General features: G+C 44.9%; 1 protein-coding gene across 1 annotated transcript in view; it reads right to left on the reverse strand.

Annotated features, from left to right (window-relative positions):
• Nucleotides 1–22,789, reverse strand: part of ETV6 (ETS variant transcription factor 6) — a 243,749-nt gene that overhangs the window by 116,769 nt on the left and 104,191 nt on the right. The window lies entirely within an intron of this gene.

Consider the following 22,789-nt stretch of genomic DNA (forward strand, 5'->3'; position numbering starts at 1 on the left):
CCCCCCCCCCCACCAAGTTCCTTCGAGGGACAGGGTGGTGGTTATGGTGTGCTCTTCAGTGTACTGGGCATGTCAGATAAATTATGCTTGAAAAGGTGGTGAGTCGAAACAGGTCTTACCAGTATTATACTTCAGATAGGTTAGAGTTATATGGGCTTTTGTGAGATAAACGGACATCTGAACACCATTTATTTACATTCGTTTATTTGTCGTGGGGTGGGGAGGGGACCTGCTCCAAGTACCAATAAAGTTTTGGGACGCCCAACCTAAGATGCAGATTGACCCTGTGATTTCCTGTCTCTGAAGTGCTAGGACAGGTGTGCAGGACACTCTGATGATACAGCATCCGTAATCTCTTCACCCAGATCCAGCCCTTGACTTTCTGAGTTCCATCTGCACGAGCCCCCGTGTTCTGATTGTAAACTCTCTTGGGTGGTTAAAACGCAAGATCTCCATGCAGTTTCCCAGGTGGTGGGCTCTACTTCAGGCCCAGACAAAACAAGGTAATTTGCTGACTAGGAAGAACATCACTCAACCCTGGACACGAACCTGCCCAGAACTTTCCAACTCACCCTGCTTCCTCATTTAATTCTCCCTCTTTCATTAAGAGCAAAACCAAAACAACCAACCAAAACACCTCTCCTTTTCCTTCCCATTCTTCCGTCGGCAATGCAGTTGGGTCCTGCTCCCAAAGCCCTTCCCCTCTGCTGTCAGGGCTCCAGACCTGCCCTCCTTCCCGTGACGGCAGCCGTGCATCCCCGCTTTCTTCACTTTCTCTCTCGTTCTCGGTGGCAGCACCAGAAGACGGAGGAGGACACACGTCAACACAGCAGCAGGCCGCTCCCTTTCCCAACCTTCAGGTCAAATACAACCTACTGCAGCCCCAGAAACAGGGGTGTTTGCACCGTAGCCACGGGGGGAGGGTGCTCCAGAGAAACCTTACCTGACAGGATTTCCTTCCCACACCTGGGCTTGAGATTCTGGGGTTTGTTTATTTGTTCTTTTGAGGGAATGAAGTATGCTCTCCTTATAAATACATGCTCTGTTTTCCTCAACTGCCATTCTTTTCCTATTAGAACCTTTTCTTCTGAAAGCCCTAGTAGCCAGAGCTTATGGAAAGGTGCTTTGAGCATAGGCTTAGCGGGATGGGTCCATGCAGAAAGTCTCCTTCAAAAGGGATCATGACTCTCAATTATCTCTAAGCAGAATCAAAAATATGAACTAACATATCAATAAAATAATGCAGATTTACATTTGAACAGGGACAGCTAATGTTCTAGAATAGGAATTGTATAATAAAGAAACCATGCTCTAAAATTCTAACTCTCCATCCTGTTCATTCTGGTATCACTTCAAGAATTTTTCTGTTTCCGAATACTACTCAGCCATAAAAAAGAACAAAATAATGCCATTTGCAGCAATATGGATGCGACTAGAGATTATCATACTAGGTGAAGTTAGGTCGGAAAGAGAAAGACAAATACCACATGATATTACTCTTACGTGGATCTAAAACACGGCACAAATGAACCTACCTATGAAACAGAAACAGACTCATGGACATAGAGAACAGACTTGTGGTTGCCAAGGTGGGCTGGATGGGGAGGGATGGACTGGGAGTTTGGGGTTGGTAGATGCAAACTATTATGTTTAGAATGGATAAACAACAAGGTCCTACTGTATGGCGCAAGGAATGATTTGTCCAGTCTCCTGGGATAAACCATAATGGGAAAGAATATTAAAAGAAGAATGTATATATGTGTAAAAAAATTTTTTTTTCCATTTTCAACAGATCAGACTCAGCACAGTTGATTCTCAGGCAAAAAGATCTTTACTAATATACATATATATAGACATATATACATGCATGCATATACATATATACACACTCATATATATATATATATATGGCTGTTTTAGCTCTTGCTGAACTAAATAAAAATTGTTTTTATGTCAACGAAGTAAACTTAAGCCAAAGAAGTGACAAGGAAAATGGTAACATCAAGATTTTTTATACTTAAATCCTGATCATGGCACTTCCTAAAACCCATCTTGGAAGTAACATTACAATGTGGACAATCTACAGCTCTTCCAATATTATGAATCTAAAATAAAAATTTTAGACTTCTGTTGGTTAAAGATAGACCAGAGAGAATCACAAGACAAGTTTAAACCGAGCACTACCATTATTAGTTGTTCTTTTTAACCTTGCAAAGTGTGGTAAAGTACTATTCTGACTTGGTGGTGGAAGGGAGCTGCCGGCTTGCTGTGGTTAATATCAAGTTCATTACTTGCCTTATAAAGGAAATAGGCACTTGCTTCCTTGACTCACAGTGGGTTTAATTCCCCCAGAGCCCTAGGAATAAATTTCTTAGAAATATCCCTTTGGGGGAAAAATTGGTCCCCTCTAAATGTGTATGACAGAAACCATCCCCCCAAATCACCCATCACCCAACTGCTCTGTGGTCTTGGCCACAAAGGATCTCACTTCAGAGTAGGCCCAAGCCCAGCGATGGGCACAGACCTGATCACAGAGAACTACCTTCACTGCTCTGACACCTCTGATCACTGAGTCATAAGATTCCCCAGGGAAGAAATTATTAAATTACATAATTGTTCTTCCAAATTCACAAGCGTTCTCTTGTGGTTTAAGAGAAGTGACTGATTGCCGATTCTTTCTTCAAACTAATAACCATTAGTAACCAAGGCTCCAGAAAAAGAAACTCTTCTGTTGGCTGCCCAGCCTCCAGATTTTGGTTGTTCGTTTCAGAGATGAATGTTTCATAGAGATAAATCCCACCTTCCACCTTTCAGGTGTTTGAGAGTTTCCATGCATATCATCCCAACATCATCGCAGCTTTGATGGTGATGGGGATGGCACACTGTATTACATTAACCAGCTATCTTTTTTGACTGTCAATGTATCATACTAGGGGCTTTCAGTATAGTTGGATCATTGACTATTAGAACTGGTGGGAACTCAAGAAGCTAGAAGGTAAGGACCTGCAGGTAAAGTCAGAGCTGGGTCCAGAGGCCGGGCTTCCTGACTCTAGGTCATACTCTCATTCCACTGCAACATAGTTCTTTGCTGTGGAAAGCCTGTTTAAACCTTGTGTAAGTTTAGTTGAAATTCAGGAGAACACCATGCATTCTATGAAGAGTCTTGGTTTACTTAGAGGAACCCAAGTGGTTACAAAGGACATGTCACTGGTTATTTGAATTGAAACTGCACGATCAGAACTCTGTAAGGAAGGGGATTGTACATCCATATTTCTTGATTTCTTCCCCTCTGTTTGCTGTGAGGATCCACTTTCTCATGGGAACTTTAAGCTCTGAGTGTAGAGCTGTCACTGACGCCATGTTGACCTGTTACCATGGAGATCGCTCTGGTAACAAACAAACCTGCCACAGTCCAGACACACAAGTGCCTCATTCTGACTCCCAGAAGGATTATTCTACCCCCAACTTCCCCCAGTTTAAAGTTCATCTCTGCTAGGATTTAGCTCTAAAGTTTTGGAGTTTGACTTTTAAATGTCATTAAAAGTATAAATACTCAGAAACAAGAAGTAAGGCAAGGGTGTCTCAAGACTTTAACACAACAAAGTTCACACACAGCAACTGCTCCCTAGGTTGGAGTTAGGGACTCAGTTATTACATTACTTGACAAGGAACCAAAAGTAAAATGTGGGGGGAGGACACCATTGGAATTCCCACCTAACACTTAACTGATCATCAGCAATGCACTGTTTACACAGTATCTACTCATTCCTGTGAGCTGTGAAAGCACTACTAAGAGTTAATCCCTACCTTTTCAGAAACCGGCGTTCTTTCCTAGATGGTGCAGGTCGATGGCAATGCTGTCACAATCAGTCTCTAACGCAAAGACAAATAGACTTGATGTCTGTCATCAGTTAAAGCCTTGTCAGAATCGCTCTGAGTCTTGTGCAAGTGCTCTGGACCAACCAGGAGGGTGGAACAGAGCCACTGCTTTATTCTTTATTCACAGAAGTCAAAAAGGCTTTCTTTCTCTAGTGTAGAAAAAAGCAAAAAAAAAAAAAAAAAAAAAAAACAACATTTTGGCGTACACAAGCTGAGACCAAAGAAGGATGATACACAAATGGGAGGAGGGCTTTCTAGTGAAAAAAAAAAAAAAAAAAAAAAAAAAAAAAAAAGCTACATTTGTGCCTGAGACCTCGGTACCTTTCCAGAAGAAGGTCTCTTTTAATTTCCCCTAAATATTAAGGTTACCGGCGGGCAGGCAGAGGGAGCAGGGGCTGTGGTGCATCAGGCTGACAGTGGACGGATATGACCTCCCTGTTAGGATTCCCGGGAGTTACAGAAGGGAAAGGGAGGCTGGGACTGCCAGGCTCATGTTCAGAAGCTCAGGCTTCAAGCTGGACCACATGCAGACATGAAGTTCTCTGGTTGCATTTATGATGGGCAGAGGCAACTCCAGCTCCCAACAGCGTGAGCTGAACAAAGGAGGTGAAGCTTCCTTGCTCTGCACAACTAGAGCTGAACCCGGGCCACTGCCTCGGTCCCCTGGGGACTTGATGGTCAGTGAAACTGTTAAGCACGTGGTTAGACACCGTCAACTCCCAACATCCAAGGCCTGGCGGTCCACCTGGGGAGCTCAAGCCCAGTGGATTCGGTTCTTTCTCCCCACAGCTGCTCACTGACATTTTGCTGATCTGAATGAAGGGCAGGGAATATTAAACAGAGGCTAGAACTGGAACTTATTAAGTAGCAACTTTCTTTTCGTTTTAATTTGAACGGAAAGGATATTGAATTTCATCCACCTGTCAGTCATCTCGCTCCCTGTAGCACCTCTTCAGGTCCTGCAATTCCTCTGTTAATATGGTCTTCCTCCTAGTGGATTCGCCCCTTGTGATGCTGCCAGGTTAAGGAAAACATCCAAGGAATCATCCCATCCAAGGGACTGGGATGCAGGAGACTGCACACCAGCTCTTACGCTAAACCTGCCCCGCCTCCCCGCTTCTCATGTCCAAACAAAATAAATAAATAATCAATCAATCAGTCTCTGCCACACACCCCCAACCTCCTCACCAGAGGAGCAAAGGAGCGTAGTGTAGATTCGGTCACAGCATTTCAACAGTACTTTCTTTTCTTCCACCTTAAGCCCAAATGCGGAATATAGTGTAATGAAGAAAAGGAATTTTTTTTGAAAGAGCCCACTGGCAGCTAGAGGCCAACGAAAGATTAGTATGCGAGACTGCATTTCTCTGCAGGAGAAGTGACACCGTTTCTCCCCTTACTGTGAACTCCATACGACACCTACTTAAGTGTTTTGCTACATTTGCCAATGTACTCTGAGTCTTTTATAATTAGACACCATCAAAATCATATGTTTCTCTCAGATTTTCTCCAGGATGTTATCTGTGTTTTAAATATAAATGAATTTTTACCAATGAAGATGTTAAAAATATATACACACACACATATATATATATAAATGAATTTTTAAAAATATTGTGGCCTTTATTGAAAAATAATTTTGAAAGTCTATATTCTTTGGGGAAGAAAAGTGAGATTAAGAATGGGAATGAGGAGGAGAAATTCCAGAGCTATTTTCATGATAGTCAAACAAGTAAAAAATGATAAAACAACGTTGGGCTTTAAACAATAGGGCACAGCACACACTGAAAGCTTACTTGTACAGAGGAAATTTAATAAAATCAAGCAGAATCAAGACAAAACATGTTCTTTCTGTAGGGACTTAAAACATGTCCTTGGATGGAAGTTTTTTAGATATTTATTTATCTCTTATAATTACCATTTACCGGCACAGTAGGAGCTCAGTCATTACTGGTTTTGTTGAATGATTATCCAAGCTTTTTCTTTCTTCGGCTGACCTCCTACCTGGCTCATCCTTGTATTCCTAGCACTGAGCATAGTGTTTCTTCAAATCAATGCTTCTCGAATAGAACCAGATTTGAATTTTCTTCCGAACAAGCCCAGATAGCCACAAACAATATTTCCAAGGAATTTCACAAGGAAAAGGATGCAATCTGGCACCGGGCACCGTTCTTACCCACCTGAAACACAGCCAGCAGACTTCTGTCCTATTTTGCAAGGTGTGGCCAGAGCTGGCCAGTGAGGTTCTAGGCCAATTTGGCCCCAGGATGAACCCAAACAAGTTCTCTTCCAGAGGCAAGGGGCAGGGCTATATTTGCTCAGTTTATGTCCAGGTATAGGATTTTCCACACTGGAAAGCTGCAGGCTTTTCTGCCATTACAAGAGCATGATGACTATGAGGTTAGTTTTGTTTCTTTTCAGGGACCCGGTATAGGTTTAACTCCACTTCTACGCACTGAGGTCAATTTCATAACAATGGACAACACAGACGAGATGCACGGAAGAACACAGGTTTGGGAGCAGACAGACCTGTGCTCAAATTCTGACTCTACCACTGACCAGTTCTGTGTCCTGGAGCCAATTACTTAATGTTTCAAAGCCCTACTTTCTGTATGCGTGAAGTGAAGATAGTATCATCTCAGACTCATCTGGAGAAAAACATTAATGAGACGATTTATTAAAGCACCAGTAACACCCAGTACACACCCCAAAAACATCAGCTGTTTTGCTTGGGGACTTCCCTGGCGGTCCAGTGGTTAAGACTTCGCCTTCCAATGCAGGGGGTACGGGTTCAATCCCTGGTCGGGGAGCTAACATCCCACATGCCTCGCAGCCAAAAAACCAAAACATAAAACAGAAGCAATATTGTAACAAATTCAATAAAGACTTTGAAAATGGTCCACATAAAAAACAAAAGAAAAACGAAGCATCAGCTGTTTTGACTCAAGGCTAGACTTGTCACCATTTTGCATCTGTGATCTTCTGAACGGTATCTAATTTTTCTAGCTCTTTGGTTTCGTCAAATCAAAAATGGGTGCTGACAAGACTGTTTTGAGGCAAAACTAGTAATAGTCCTTCACTCAAACAAACGGAAGATGAGGTGAAGAATAATGTGGCAGTCCTAAAATTACATATCAGCACATAATAAAACCCAACTGGCAGGACCATTCAGCGTCATGACCTCTATCTTGGAAGCCTATTTGGACAAGGATACCCACAATGGGAATGGCTTAAATAAACAACAACTTGGAAACATACTGAGTATCCCCTGGAGCAGCTGGAAGAAGGTAAACCAAAATCCTGGGACAAGTTCTCTTAAGGCAACTGCCACCTTCAACCCATGACCCTAGTAATTTTCAAGTCAGCATTCACTCAGCAACACCCCAAAACAAATTGCTGCTGCTGACATATCTGGCAAGCCTCAATTTTTTCCTGTTTACGTCAGATATACTAATTAAAAGTATCTAGCTTTCTGATGCAAGTTTCTTCATCAGACAAGCTGTTATACAGGGGATATTTCTTCCTTACTCTTCAGAATAAATCCTGTAAGCAAAAGGCAGGGACCTCTTAAAATTGATTATACAATGTCAGAGTTGAACAGAACTTATTAAAGTCAAAGAGTTGGACTTCCCCCAATTTTACAGATGAGCAACTGAGGCTCAAAAAGGTTAAATAGCTCACCCTGATCTACAGAGCTATTGAATCACAGCCAGGACTGAACCCTGGCCTCCTGACCCCAAGTCCAAGATTCTTTCTACCACACCATGTGACCCCTCTAAACTTCACACTGTTATTTTCCCCTGCAGAATCCAAGCACGCCGCACACATATAAAATCTCTAATAAACATCTGCCAAACTGACCTACAAATTCTACAATTCTGCTGTTTCAACCTAATATGGTATTTCAATCTCCAAAGATCCCAACAGTGACTATAGAAACAGTGCTATTTGGCCAAGGCTTTAGAGGAGTGTATGAAGTGTTTTTGAAATCATAATCTAATTTCCTCACGACAATGTGAAACAGGTGTTGCTGTACCCATTTTAGAGATAAGGAAACCGAGACCAAGAAGTTAAGTGACTCGCCCAAGGTGACACTGCTAGTTTTTATACTGTTAGAGCTGGCACTTGAATCAAGACATCTGATTCCAAAACCTGTGCCTCTCCTACTTCATTAGCTTAGGCCTAATTAACACTGACCCCAAATAACACTTCCATCATTCCTCCTCCCGGTCTGCTCCATAAAAAAGGAATTTAATTCATAAGGCATCTTCATGTCAAGTTAAAAAAAATTCAGGCTGACGAAACTACATAAAATTATAAGTTCAGGTACAAGGACATCATCCGCCCAGCGCAGACCCTCATTTTCTCTGACAAACCAGACTTCAGACCCAGCTCCCAAGACCAGAAGAGCACTTCCATTTACTGCCTACAAGATTTTAAAGGCCAGCCTGAGGAAATGGTTGCATTTTTTTTTTTTTTTTAACCCCATTGCTGAAAACATCTTCAATCATTGCTTTGTGTCAAAGGGGGAAAGAAAGAGGTCATTTCCGTGGGTCTTGGCAGCATGGGGCTCTCACAGAACCTATAAGGCCTCCGCGTAGGTCAGGATTGGGTGAAGCCACAAAGAAAGGCAGCGAGAGAGATGCTCCCAGCCTCCCTGCCGGCTGCTCCCAGAGCTGTTAAAGATAGAGATGGTGGCTTCTAATGGCAGGGGTGGGAGGAAGGGGGATGCAGAGGGCTGCGAGGGAAGGTGTGGGGGGATGGATATAATCCAGCATTCAGAAACCTGTCAGGATGGGATTTATTTTTGTTCTGTGAGGGAGTATAATAGGGCTTTGCCTGCACTCTCAATAGCTGTTTTGAAGTGAACCCGGCTGGTATGTCTTTAATTTGTCATTTCATTATGAAACTGTTTCCCTTCCAAGAAGCCTTCAAGTCAGGAAGCTCTGTCTGCCCACACAGGAAATTCCTTTGCTTCAACTTCCCCAAAAAGGAAATTTCCCTCAGAAGTGAGCCCAGCATATGCCTTTGAGCAGAGCTGTTTCAAGAAACTTTGGCAGCTGAGTCCTGAAAACACCCCTGGCTTGCTGGCTCTGACTGGGATGCTGGGATAAACAGTGTGGCTCTCTCTCCCCAGGGGATGGGGACCCCACTGAAATGGTCCCTGGCCCCCCTCTTCCTCCCTCTCCTTCATTCTCCTGAGCCCTTGTGCCAGCCAGCTCCCACCATCCTGAGCTTTAATTCTCCAAGTCACACCCAGAGCTTTAACTCTCCAAGAGGGAATCCGTACCTGTCACTTTCATCAAGAAATAGGCATCCCTGATTATTTTTAACTGTAAGTTTTGCAGAATTATTTAACTTTTTAAACTCTATACATGCACAACTTTGATTTAAAAATTTTAACTTAGTATTAGGGGGCTAATCTGAAGAGGGAACAGAGCTTGCACTGTTTGCACAGGATTATTTAAAGCAGAATTTGAGGTAATTGTGTGTATTAATCCGCTTCTTCCAAAAGGCGCGGACTCCGAAGAAAGAAAAGAAGAAAAAGAAACAGGCATCTCCGAAGACATACCTACATCATACACGGGCACTTCGACACAAAGCACCCATTCTTGTCCTCAAGCCCACACACACTTAAGATTTCTGGTAGAAAGACTGCAGAATTTCAAACGAAAAGGGTGCACAAAAATAAAACAGCCAGTTATAGTTCCTAAAGCACTTATATGGCCAAATGACCTTTTATCAAGGGTGGTGGGGTTTTTCTACACAAACTTTCCCGGTGAGGATTTGAAGTAAAACATGGACAGGGAGAAAATATCCCAAACCACAGCCTTATAAAAATTAATCTCTCAGACATACTGTGAATGACTAAGTGGGTGAGAGCCCAGAGCAGCTGTGCTGAAGTGAAGAGTAATATATAATATTTTATGAAGCTTCTTAGTACAGAGGCATTAGCAGAAAACTGCCAGACTCACAGTTAAGTTTTTAATTTTCCATTTCAAATCACTTCATTAAAAAAAAAAAGTTGTGAAAAGGAAACGATGCAGAAAACTAAAGCACAAAAAGAAGGAGTGACACTGAACTTCACAAACTGTATCACAAGCGATGAGACAAAGAGAGACACAGACAGATGAGGAACTAAGGCAGCCCTGGATTTTCACCCTGTACTTAAGACTGAACTTGAATGGCAGAGCGATAGGGTCCGATCTCATTACACTATTCGTGTGCCAGGACTCAATAGGGATATTATCTACCAGGAAGCAGAGAGATATTTAAGGGACTAGCTAGACTCCTATAGCCCACTGAAATCTGAATATATTAACACTGAGGTTTGGGGTTGTGGTGGATGCTTTTTTGTGGAGTGGATTTATGATTTTAGGTTAGTGAATTATTCTGTTTTTCTAAAACTTATGAGGCTTTAACCACAGTTGGATCGCAGAGGGGGATCCAACACTATTTTTCAGGTTCTTAAAGAGAATGGTCTAGGGACTAGGTCTTTGGCTCAGCCTGGGAAGAAAAGTGGAGAGTGGAGAGTCTGACCTGCTTGGCCACCTACTAGCTCTGTGACTTTGGCCAAGCTCCTTAACCTCTTTAAACCTGACCTTTCATCAGTAGAGTGAGGATAATAAAACTCAGTTCATAGCTCTGTTGTGAGGATTAAATGATAGAATCTGTGTGAAAAGTCCCTACCGTAAGCACCGAATACATGGAAGTTATTGCTCCATACAGAGAGCTCTGAGGAATCTTTCTCCCGAGACCACGTACCCACTCCTCATACAAGCCATCCACCCGCAGCCACAGCCCCTTCAATTTCCACACAAGCCAAGATGTTCCTGGCCACTTCAGCTTGAGATCTGGATTAACAGCTCCCTTATACCTGTGCAATCAAACAATTAGTCATCCCCGAGGTAGAGACATTTTGGTAAGAATGGTTGAAAAGCTTAAGGATTCAGATTTACACCCCCAAGTTCACCGCTCCTCTCAAGAAAATGCGGATGACTTACACATTCTCATGTTGACAGTGAGCTAGGGAGGTCCAACGTTGTTTGGCCAATACGGATTCTGGCAACGTCTTGAGACCAACAGCCAGGCATAGCAAGTATCAGATTATTCATCTTGGTCTCACAGGTCCAGGTTCACAATGTTTTGTCTACATCAAGAGGTCTGGATTTTCCGTCTAATCTTACGTCTGTCTCCTCCAAGGGGAAGCCAGCCCCCAGCAAAATTATGGAGTTTATTTCCAACTCAGCCCCCCTCCCTTGACCTTCTGTGCTGACCACGGATCTTCTATTTCAAAAGATTCGATTTGATAAACTAATTTTCATTAAGACATTCAGGGACATAAGGTATTCATTATCTCTATCCAAGGTATCCTCTGCTATCATGACTATTTTACTTTTAAAAGTGGAGCTAGGTGGAAACAATGCCTGATCCAAATGGAATGTATCTGAGGAGAATTTCAGGTACCATGGTAGTTCACTGTGGGAAATATTCGAGTGCGGGGCACTCTTGTATCACTGCAGCTGAGTGACCACACGCTCTGCTGAAGCATAACCTGGGCCCTGTTCACAGACAATGATAAGCCCCCTGTCCTGGACCCAGAGTAGCACTGTCTGGACAGTACAAGTGCAGAAGCTAGCCACTTTCTGAATCTCAACCTCCTTCAGCAAAACAAAGACGCACCAGACGAGAGATGGCTACACAGCTGAGTGTACAACGCCAACCCTCCGATACCCAGTTGTACCTCTTCAGCTTCGTTCCCTGGATCACTTTGGGTGGCAGGAGTCATCACAGACGCTCCATGAAGCAGATGTCTGGAGTAATAGCTCTGAGACAGTCCCGACCAAATTCCCCACCCTACACACACCCAAACACACATGCACACTCATTTGGATTTCTCTCAAGTAGAATTTTTTCTTTGCCCAGCAATCGAAAGACAAAACTTCTTTTATAAGGCCCAAACACATTTTCCCTCTGTATAGATTTCTGTGCGTCTCAGAAGTACCTCTCAGCACGATCAGAGAACTACAGGAGAGTTTAAAAGGGCGTTTATAACCCATGACTCTCAAGTGGGGACTGTCTCTCTCAGGGAATTTCTACTTTTGTGTTCCTAAAAGGCCTCTAAGTAAAACCCCAAATATCTGGATGAAGAGTTGAATCACGGCCAGACTGTAAGCCCAGCGAGAAGCCCACACCACGCTTGACGGAACTGCAAAGAGGGGAACGCGAACCGTCTGTCCAGGGTGGGGATTTTGTGAAGAGGCTTCACTGCCACCATCGCAGGAGAAGTGAAAAGAGTTAAGCGTGAGGGTACAGTGCTGTGAGAACAGCGTGTGGAAGGAATCAGAGTGAAAAAGAAAGGGAAGGAGTTTCTCCACCGCTCTGTTGACATCTAATAGGAAAATATGCCCAAGACGGAGAAACCCTCCAACACATCAGAATAACAGGTTTGTGAACCTGCCTGGCCATAGGGCTGCTTCCTGAATTCAGGCTCCGGAGGAGAAAGAGTCATTTCATTTCCCCAAGAGGGGTGGCACCAAATCACTGGCTCATATTTGTTTCCCTACAAAGAGTGCCTGACATTGGCGACCCAAGAGCTACTTAAGGAGGTAAAATAAAACCCCTCATCAGCTTTGTTCACAAATCACTGCTGCTTTGGGCGATTCTTTTCTCCCTAATCCTACACCCGCTTTTCGCAGCTTTTGGCAATAAGTGGATGATTCGAGTATACAAAGAGTTCCTGACATTGGCGACCCAAGAGCTACTTAAGGAGGTAAAATAAAACCCCTCATCAGCTTTGTTCACAAATCACTGCTGCTTTGGGCGATTCTTTTCTCCCTAATCCTACACCCGCTTTTCGCAGCTTTTGGCAATAAGTGGATGATTCGAGTAACTAGCTCAGGGCCTCTATTTAGAAATCGTCCCTTGGGTGTGAGCTTTCATGCCCAGGGGATGGTATAAGTGTCACGGATTCTCTCTGCTGGCCGCGCGGATGGAAATGTACTTTAAAGCGCAGCATCAAAGCTTTCACTTTAGAAGCTGAAAACCTTCATTCCCTTGCCCACTGGGCTTTTTTCCCCCCATCGTTAATTAATGCAGTATTAATTGTGCATGTGCGATGGGGCCGGCGGAATGAGGGGAGTGTGGCCCATCCGTGCAGATCAGCTGGCTCTGTAAAGCCCGAAACCCAGTGGACACCACCTACAGACGGAGCAAAATGCAGACTGTCATTTTTTACAGGTTACAGGAAAGGCAGACAAGCCCCCAGCTGCCGAGGGGATTCCCACAAATCATGCAGTTGGGGTCAAGGAGGTAGTTACCAGAATGCATAATGCACCAGGCAAACAGCCAAACTCACAGACGATTCTCAGGCCAGAAGGGGGGCTTGGACAACAGGGGAGCGGGCCTGCGGTTCTGCTGTGAGGTCCTGGGACCCAGGGGAAGATGCGAGCGGCTGAGGCAGCCTTCAGGAGACCTGCCAGGCGGAGCAGCTGGCTCGGGTTCCCAGCCCACAAAAGCATTAACCAATCTCCATCACGGGCAGCGTAGGGAAGCACCCAACGGCGGCGTCGGTGCGCTGAATTGCCGTATTTCCTTGCAGGAGGGCATCCTCACAAAACAATCACAGCTAAAGTTGGGGACGATTGCCTGCGTCATTAAAATACCACGATCTGCACTAAAATGTGATGCTGAGTGCTCGAAATCAAGTGAATGATCACCATCCTTAGCATTTACAGATAATGCTCCACTGGGGCTATGCCTTGTATTTTCTCTACTGGAATTAGAGAACAAGAAAATGTCTGAGCGGGGAAGAGCCAGTGATTTTACACACTCAGGCCACTTCGCTTCACAGGCGAGGAAACCACAACCCTGGGAGGAAGAACGAGGTGTCTGAGACTACCCCACCCACCACGGACCACGCTGGGCCAACCCTCCGAGGAATGACCCCAGACAAGAGCGTCCCCTGCTCTATGACCCTGCAGTAGAGTTTCCCAGAACACAGGTTAGGTGGGTAAACCAAGGCAGCAACACATCCGACAATTTTTCCGAAGACGCGTGTCAGATTAACAAAAAGCATTAGGCAGTGAAATGGTTTAATTTGTGAACCCAAGAATACAACCATCATTCGAACACGTCACCTTTCCTACCGTTTAGTAATAATCCGGGAGGTAGATTATCTCTTTAAAAAGATGGAAAATCGTGGACAACAGGCACCTCTTTTCACTTCATTTGATTTTGTTTCTAACACACCAGCATTTATAGATACCTGAAAATAAGCTGCAGACATCAGTCTCCAAAGAGGATTGAATTTGAAAATTTATCTTTCTCTAAGTTCAAAAGATAATTTAGTGTACGTTAGCTTGGATTTTCTCCTTCTAACCAACAGCTAGAGGGAAATGACTTTCAACAGCTCCTAATACTTTTGAGAAGCAACATGGTGAAGTGCATACGAGTCTGGGTTTTGGAATTAGATCTGGATTCAAATTGTGGCCCCCCCAACTTGCTCTCTGTATGACCTCTGGCATGTGATTTACCACTCGGAGCCTCAGATATAAACAAGATAGAATATCTACCATGTAGCGTTAGTGATACATACTGTACATACATACATAGTGAGCATAATACATACATATACATATATGGCATCAAGAAAGTGCTCAATAATCAGTGATGACAATGATTTCTTATTCCATACCCTATTGTAACAGAGATTCTCTAGAGCGGTACCTAATAAACAATGGACCTCAGGATGGCGCTTAGGAGAAGCAAAGCTTCTGCAAACTGGAAGATGCGGTATAATGACCAAAAAGGAAACTGATTTGCAAAGGTAAGCCACTCTTGGAAAACAAATGGATAATTAAACCCTAACACTCACTGTTACTTCTAAAGTGGAGCTACATAAATGCCCAATAGCCCTGTAATATTTCTTAAGATAGACCTCTCAACACTCACCTAGGTACCTTTTAAAAAAAAAGTGATTGCTACCTCTCTCCTTGCAAACCTTCCCCCCACCCCCCTCTTTAAAGCGGACGACTTTAGTGAAAGCCCCCAGCCCAGAACAGAGAATTCAGCCCTAGCCGAATTGGTGAAACAACATGTTCCCTGCACAACCCTGCACGGATGAGAATTTTCCTCCCAGGCATCCTATCTACACCCACCCCCCACACACAGAGCTCTTTATCTAGGGTCTACATCTGCAGTCTGCATTTCTATTACTGACATCTTAGCACCCCATTTGAGGCTATTTCTATCCAAGATCTAGAGGAAGCAGAAATAGAGAATAATTTCAGAAGAATGGGGTTTGGTCCACCTACCAAAGATGGAGGCAGTAAATATCAGGGTGGAGTGATTAATTATTCTTAGGAATTTACAGTCAGCATGTGGTCAGAGACAGGGACCATTTAAGTCTCTCAAATCCTGCCCCACCTTGCTTCTGAAGAAACTAGAAAAAACAGCTACCCTACCCCAAAACACACATAGATGGTTCAGGCGACTGAATCAGAATCTTCTGATGCAACAGTGAAATCGGCAACGCCCGAAGGTCCTTGGTAACACTGACCTCTGGAAATGCATAAAGATGAAGCGGGCAAAGTCATGCCTGTCAGAAACTCCACGAGTCTGAGCTACTTTGAACTCAGGCCTGAAGCAAAATGGGAGAAACTATCTGTTATTTGAAGATGGAAACTTGCTCACATTTGTAGAGACTCAGCCCAATCAATATGCTTTGTGATAATGCGGAGGTCGTGGGGAGGAACCTAGGGAAGCACAGCTCGAGTCAACATCGTGTTGAATCTTTACCACACCAGCCAGCGAGTGTTATAGAGATACGTGTGAGGCGGGCCGCTTAACTGATGGACGGGGAGTCCCCAGTCTGCAGAACCCTAATATGCCAAGAGAAGGACCACAGTGGTACTGATGGTGGGGAAAAATCCAAGGGAAGACAGGAGAGAGGACAAGGAAGAAATGGAAATATTATTTCTTATTTCCTGTTGTTCAAGTCTATTCATAGAATGAGCTGGTTCCCGTCAACTTTTCTTCTTAAATGGATCTTTCGCTGCATCTGTCATAAAACTACACTGGGTGTAGAATGGAGCCGGGTATCTCCAGGCTCATGTAAATATCCCACAGCACCAGGTAGGGACAACCCATAGCCGGCGACTTCCAAATGTCTTCTTCGGAATTCCAAGGAAAGCGAGAGCCTTCCCCCCAACTCCCGCAGCCACTTTGTCAGAGCATTTGTCAGAGGAACTGCCTTAAATGTACACGGAGTGCACAGCACGAAATGTGAAGTGAAAGAAAAGGTCGATTGACCTCTGGTTATATATTTTTTTTCTTAAAAAAAAAAAAAGACATCTATAAATAGCTGCATTTATTGAAGCTGCTTCCTTATCAGGAAGCATGCAGCTAGGAATTAACGTCTGCCTGCATCGGAAATTCTTGCAGACAGCAAACCCAAAAAGGAAATTTCCCTTCCAAAGCATCCTGGCTGTTCTGTTGTGGCCTGTTTTTTCTCTTCGAGCTCTTTGAAGCAGCCACCCAGGGCCCTGTGCGGCTGGAAAAGCAGAAAGCCTTTGAGCACTTGAAAGTAAAAAGTGAAGGACCCCTAAGGAAGGCTTGAGGGGCACAAAAGAGAAAATGCTGGTGGCTGGCCATCGTTGTTAGAAGTCACGACTGCTTTGTCAAGATACTGAGGAGGAAGTCTCCTTCCCCATGTCCCTGCCTCAACTCTGCTGGTGATGTCACCGTATGTCACAGGCAGCTGTGTGAGGAGGGGGCCATCTGGGGAGCCCTGATAATGGCTGAGGATGGGGGAGCATCTGTCAGGTCTGAGGAGGTGGGCAGGGAAGGCTGAAGGAGGAGGTGTCAGATTCGGGCAAAGGCCAGGGAAGGAAGTGGTTCCAGACAGAGGTACAGGTGCAGTGGGGGAGGTAAAGGCCCTGGGATGGAGTGCCCCAGAGCAGAACCAGGCTCACGGAAATCACAGAGTCAGAAACTAAAGCTTACCTCCACTGTGACCTAGGGAAATCAGTCTCAATATGTGCAGACAGAACTCCAGGCCCTTTCTTTAACGAAACAAGCAAGCACACGCATGCTTCTCTTGGCCCTTGAAAGGGAAGACGCACCTCCTCAACACACGATTCACCAGTTGTGGAAACTGAAATAGAGCCCTCATGAATTCCTGGCCACTGTTCACCAGGCACTGTGCAAGATGCCACATGCAAATTAGCGCTGATACTTATAAGGAACCCTCATCAACTATATTTCAATAAAATTATTTTTAAAAACCCACAGAAAGAACAAAACAGACCAAAAAAAAGCTCCTAAGAGAGTAGACCTTAAAAGTTCTTATCACAAGAGCAAGAACTGTAACTATGCGTGACGATAGATCTTAACTGTGATGATCTCCAGGCTCATGCAAATTTCCCAGAGCACCAGGTACGGACAATGGTCATTTCACAATACATACATATATTGAATCGTTATGCTGTACATCTGAAATGAATGTGTTATATTTCAAAAAAATTTTCCGTATTTTGATAATCATTGTGATTACCTAAGAGAATATCCTTGTTCTTAGAAAAAATACACAGAAATATTTACAGGTAAAGGTAAAAAAAGAAAAGAAACCATTATCAGTAGGTGTTTTATGAAATTAGAGCCTTGCAGAGGTGAACTCATCTCTCTAATAGAGAGAGGCAGCCCTGGGATGCCAGCCCGCTCAGGTCTGTCGGAACTCAAGTCCTTCATATTGCTGTGCTTTTTCAACCAGAAACTCTGAAACAGCAGTGGGCCCTGTTCCCAAGAGGTCATTCCTGATGAAATGCCAGGGAATGTGGGGACTTGGGTGGGCCCTTCGTGGCCAGCACTCTCCTGCTGGTGGCAGAGAGATACTGGGTTTCAATGTCAGCTCACTCAAGAGGGAGAAGCAGGAGGAATGGGTGAGCAAAACTGAAATAATTATCCATTGAGACAGGCCAGCCCGTTGGGAGGCTCAGCACAAATGAACGGCCAAGCGCATTACTGGAGCCCTAGCTGTTCCCAGTCCCCGCATCCACGGCTACCCAGACGCCAACAGTCAGCACTGCCTCTGCTTTCAAGTCCGAGAGACTGTGCCATTATGTTTTCTCCTAAGAAGGCAAAATGGTGACTTCTGAAACAGAAATCATGTTAGACTCTTCACGTGCCATGTGAATGTGAACAATTCAGTGTAACTATCTGAGCCATGGTCATCTCATCAATAAAACAGGATTAGTAACACCTAGGACTGCCGCATGATTAAATGAAACCACATATATGAACACGTTTTGTTACTTATAATAATATAGAACACTAACTAAGATTATCCTTAATTCCCATTTTTTGCCTCTTCTTTGGGAACAGAAGGAACTTGAACGTATATAAAATTGTTGGCTGCTCCACTCAATAGCACAGAGAAGCGCTGCATCTCTTTTCAATCTCCTGGCACTAACCGAGCTTTGCTTGTCGTGTGACTGTCTTACACTCGGTCACTCTGCTGAGACTGCAAAATCGCCCAAGGGGGTGAGCCACGAGGTAACGTTTCCAAAGGAAGGCATTAAATTAAATTATTAAACACACAAGCAGGAGCAGTAATGTAAGAATTCTGAAAGATTCACAAGGAAAGGAAGGAGAGCCAGGGGACTATTTCTGGTGTTCCGACTCTAGACAACTCTGCGCAGCTATTACGGCTATTTATGAACCCGCAACGTCATAAAGCGTAACCCTATTAAACGTGATGAATGAGTCCTGGGTTCCGATTTTTAAATATCAATTCACAGGAATTTTAGAAGAGCAAACTGGCACCGCAAACGGCAAAGGCTTTAGGCAGGCGGCATCACGTCAGCCTGTGATTAGAAGCAATTTTGTCGACTAAATGCGCGATGATTCTGTTAAAAGGAATTTAATAAGGAAAAGGCGTTCAGCGATTTAAATTCTGCCCCATGCATCTGAAATACACGCACTGTGGTCACATGGGCGGCCCGGGGCATCACGACTTGAGGCTGAGTATTTCACAGGGCTGGCATCAGCTCATAAGGCACCTTTTGCTGCCCCCTTGGCACCCACCGGCCATTATTTAGAAAAAGTGGTCCCTGGGCAGACAAACTAGAGAGAGTCTCTCCTTCACACTAGGAGGCCCAGTGAGGCCGTTCACCGCTCAGAGAATCAAGAGCCATCTCCTCCAGGCACTCTCGGGGCTCCACGGTCCTCTAAATGTTCTCAAGGTACCATGAAAGGTTTACGCTCCCTTTAAAGAATGGAACTTTTCTGGACTTCCCTGGCGGTCCAGTAGCTAGGACTCCATGTTTCCAAAGCAGGCAGCGCGGGTTCGATCACTGGTGGGGGAAATAAGATCCCACGTGCCGCGCGCAGCCAAAAGATAAATAAATAAATAAATTCAAAGAATGGAACTTTTCATTTTCACCTACCTGCTGTAATTGTCACACTAGCCTCAAGCTTTAAAAAAAAAAAAATTTAGTACCCTACATGGAAGGAAGGGGGGAAAAAGACCCTTTCTATCTTCTCAATAAACAAACTTGTGTCTGCTCTCCTGGTGCAACAAGGAAGTTCCAGGAAGCTGCCGCAGGACTCCGGGGCGTGGGAGGGCAGGGAGGAGGCCTGGACAGGATGGTACGGGGCTGGCCCTCCTCCCCTTGGCCCCCGCTCCTCTCCTTGGCCCAGACTGCCCCTGCCTGTCCCTTTCAAGTCCTCTAGAATCACCACTTCGGGCTTGCCCCAGTTATCACTTTGGTTTTGTTTTTGTTTTTTTTTTTAATCAGCGGCAAGGAAGAGGAAAAGCCATTACTTTCTACTTCTCAACAGCTTCCTAAGTCGTCACACTGTGTCTTCAGCTTGCCCTGTGTTTGCAGAACAAAATGGTGAGAAACCTGCCATACGAGAACCTTAAATATTATGATCCCTGTCTTCCGCCCTAACCAGGGAAGGCTATCTATTGATTTAAGAAGGAAAGGAGAAAAAGAAAGGGTTAAGAGAGAAAGGGTTTATCTGGAGATCAATGAGGACAGAGGGCGAAAAGAAGCCACTTGGAGGCATACCAGTCTGGTGAGTATCTCTTTAAAACAAGCGGCTAAAAATCCTTTCAACCCAGCAATACCATAAATGTCCTGCTGCTGTCTTGGCTTTCGGATTCTTCCCCGTACTTTCCATGAGCATTCCACTGGGAATTGTCTGGAATCCCAGATTCAAACAGCAATAACCCAATTCCCTTGTTAGAATATTTATTTTCTTTTCGGTTTGGAAACTCAGCTGGGATGCATCCTCAAGTATACGACACGGCCTCAACCATCCTAGGCACTCCAGGAGATGTTTCTCAAACAGCACAATGGGCAGCCGGGTGCTGGAACAGGACAGGGAGGCGGGCAGCTCAGTCTCCTGTGGAAAGTCCCAGCTGAGGACAGACAGCAAGAGCCTGGGAACGTCCACTTTCAGAGGATTCATTCCAGATGTGGGAACAAATGGTGTCACCATAGGGCTGATGCAGATTCCAAGGAGGGCTCTAAAGTCAGGCTGCCAGACAGGAGCATTCAGGCAAAATCATCACCATGACCTGAATCCCTAACCTAACAACTGATCATGTTCTAAGGCCAGCAGTAATGTGCTAGAGTTCTATATCTGATAATTCTCTACGTGGGCATCCACCCACCCATCCATCCATCCAAGGGAGATATGCAAACTATTCAACAACTGATCCACCAGTTAGAACAGAGTCCAGCCAGAAACCAACCCTCTGGCCACATTAGTGAATAGTGGCTAACTGTCAACCCTGAATTCATCCATCCATCCAAGAAGTACCTATTAAACACACTTACATCATGGCCTAACAGATAAAAGCCCAGGCTCTGGAGTCAGACAGAACTGAGTTTGAACCCTGACTCTATGTCCTACTGACTGTGTGACCTTGGCAGGTTACTTAAATTCTCTAAGCCCTAAATTCCTTATGTGTGACATGGATATAACAAAAATATCTACAAGGATCGCTGTGAGAATTAAATAAAATAACTTCCATAAAGTAATTCACATAGTGTCTGGTACAGAGGCGTCCCACAATAGCTATTAGCTACTATGACTGTGTGCCAGGCACATGGCAGGGCCCGACAAAACAGTGGTAAGCAGCACTGCTGTGACTCAATGAGGAAACTGTCAACCCAAGAAAACAATTAAGTGTTGGTATGGAAGAAACAGTTCCAAGTAGGGAAAATGATGTCTTAGGTGAGATCATAATATTTTCAAGTTAAGAGGGCTGTTGAACATTCTCCTGTCCAATCACAGTTTTGTACGGTAGGAAAACTGAGTGTTAGGAGGACTGACTCACAGTCAAACAGCTAGTCTAACAACAGAACTAGTTAAGAATTACAACCTGCTGATGGTCAGTTCGTTGTGTTTGTTAGTTCCTTTTACCATGGTAACTTTTTTTATTATTATTATTATTTTTTTTTTTTGCGGTACGCGGGCCTCTCACTGCTGTGGCCTCTCCCGTTGCGGAGCACAGGCTCCGGATGTGCAGGCTCAGCAGCCATGGCTCACGGGCCCAGCCGCCCCGCGGCACGCAGGATCCTCCCGGACCGGGGCACGAACCCGCGTCCCCTGCATCGATCGGCAGGCGGACTCCCAACCACCGCGCCACCAGGGAAGCCCCGACCATGGTAACTTTTTATGGAGAGGCAGTTCTATGGTAAAAGAGCTGACATATGTGAAGTCATCCAGAGACAAACCAAGAGTTAAGGTCTTTTTGGAGGCGGTGGGATGTGTTGTGTCAAAGTACAGGAAGAAAAAGCCGTGAAACCTCAGCCTACTTGGGACAGGAGTTTATTATTTCTTTTTCTCTCTTTATGGAGACTTCAGGCTCCATAAGGGCAAGGAGTTGGGTCCGCTTTGTTCATTTCTGTATTCTGGCATCCAGAAGAGTGCCTGGCACAGTGCAGGTAATCAGTAACTATTTGTCGAATGAATAAATGAAGGAGATTAGGTAGCAGGAGTACTTTCTGAGTATGTTCCACCCCAAAGTGAACGGTCCTGAAGTGAATAGCTTGGTCATAGAACAGCTTGGGGAGGAAAAAAAGGCTATTAGTGGTCTCTTTCCCAGGCTGTCTGCTCACAACACTCACTGGTGCCACAAAACTCCATTTTTCTGAGTACAGCCATGCCCTCGATCATGACCGTGGCACCTTCACAGCCCCAATCCCTTCTTTAAAAGTTCAGTGTGGGGCTTCCCTGGTGGCGCAGTGGTTGAGAGTCCGCCTGCCGATGCAGGGGACACGGGTTCGTGCCCTGGTCTGGGAGGATCCCACATGCTGTGGAGCGGCTGGGCCCGTGAGCCATGGCCGCTGGGCCTGCGCGTCCGGAGTCTGTGCTCCGCAACGGGAGAGGCCACAACAGTGAGAGGCCCGCGTACAGCAAAATAAATAAATAAATAAATAAATATATAAAAGTTCAGTGTGGAGAAGAGAGTAGACTGAAGCTGGAGTGTGCTGACCCTAGTATATACCAACTTTGTAAACAATGATGGATGCAGTAAGCTGGAAGAGGGGAAGGGTTTTCATGGTCCCCAAATCCCTTCAAGGATCCCAGCCACCGTCCTCACTGTCGGGGAGAAGGGGTACGCCAGCAATGCACGCCGAGTACCTCCCAGCCTCCCAGTCATGTGATCTGCTGAATGAGCACAGAGAGAGGAAAGAGAAGCCTGCATCCTCTCTTGCTGTTCCCCACTCTCAGCAGGCAACCTTCTGCTTTCTGAGGAGGGATGGGCCAGGTGGAGCAGAATAACCTGGGAAGCACAAGCACGCCCGAAAAAGACAGCAAGTACAACTGGGCCACCATTCAAGCCATGAGGAATCAACTAGGGAAGGGCCAAGGTGACCCCCCCCCCCGCCACCCC

The sequence above is a fragment of the Lipotes vexillifer genome, unplaced genomic scaffold, assembly GCF_000442215.2.
Source record: "Lipotes vexillifer unplaced genomic scaffold, Lipotes_vexillifer_v1.1 scaffold395, whole genome shotgun sequence".
NCBI classification, from domain to species: domain Eukaryota; kingdom Metazoa; phylum Chordata; class Mammalia; order Artiodactyla; family Lipotidae; genus Lipotes; species Lipotes vexillifer.